This window comes from Mandrillus leucophaeus, unplaced genomic scaffold (assembly GCF_000951045.1).
Source record: "Mandrillus leucophaeus isolate KB7577 unplaced genomic scaffold, Mleu.le_1.0 Scaffold715, whole genome shotgun sequence".
NCBI lineage: Eukaryota > Metazoa > Chordata > Mammalia > Primates > Cercopithecidae > Mandrillus > Mandrillus leucophaeus.
In genome coordinates, this window is record NW_012107753.1 from 1171845 (window position 1) to 1172706 (window position 862).

General features: G+C 48.6%; 1 pseudogene across 1 annotated transcript in view; it reads left to right on the forward strand.

Annotated features, from left to right (window-relative positions):
- LOC105528410 overlaps positions 1-556 on the forward strand; it is a 1755-nt pseudogene extending 1199 nt beyond the window's left edge. The window contains exon 2 of the transcript XR_001004346.1: positions 1-556. The product of XR_001004346.1 is annotated as an argininosuccinate synthase pseudogene (transcript).
- Positions 557-862: the final 306 nt, after the last annotated feature.

Genomic DNA, 862 nt, shown 5'->3' on the forward strand with positions numbered 1-862 from the left:
GCAAAATCAAACAAGGCCTGGGCTTGAAATTTGCTGAGCTGGTGTATACCGGTTTCTGGCACAGCCCTGAGTGTGAATTTGTCCGCCACTGCATAGCCAAGTCCCAGGAGCGAGTGGAAGGGAAAGTGCAGGTGTCCGTCCTCAAGGGCCAGGTGTACATCCTCAGCCGGGAGTCCGCACTGCCTCTCTACAACGAGGAGCTGGTGAGCATGAACGTGCAGGGTGATTATGAGCCGATTGATGCCACCGGGTTCATCAACATCAATTCCCTCAGGCTGAAGGAATATCATCGTCTCCAGAGCAAGGTCACTGCCAAATAGACCCCTGTACAACGTGGAGCTGGGGCCTCCTCAATTTGCAGATCCCCCAAGTACAGGCACAAATTGTTGTGATAATTTGTAATTGTGACTTGTTCTCCCTGACTGGCAGCGTAGTGGGGCTGCCAGGCCCCAGCTTTGTTCCCTGGTCCCCCTGAAGCCTGCAGACATTGTGTTGTCACCAAAGGGAAGGGTGGGGGGCACCTGCGGTGGGGAGCTATAAAATGACAATTAAAAGATAAAAAAAAAAATATGTGATTAATGCTCTCAAAGGCAATGGGCAGGGGGGATCAGGATAATAATGAGACTTTACCATTTCACAAAAGATCTTTACATGTGTCATCTCCATATTGCAGAGCAGCCCTGAAAGACAGGAACCTCCCACATCATCATTTTATAGATGTGGAACTGAAGCTCAGGCACAATTAAGTGACTTGCCCAAAGCCACACAGCCAGTAAAGGACAAGGCCAGGACTTGAATGTGGATCTTCCAATTCTAAATCCATTATAATCTGCTCTAAAGGACTGTCAAATGTGATGTTTCA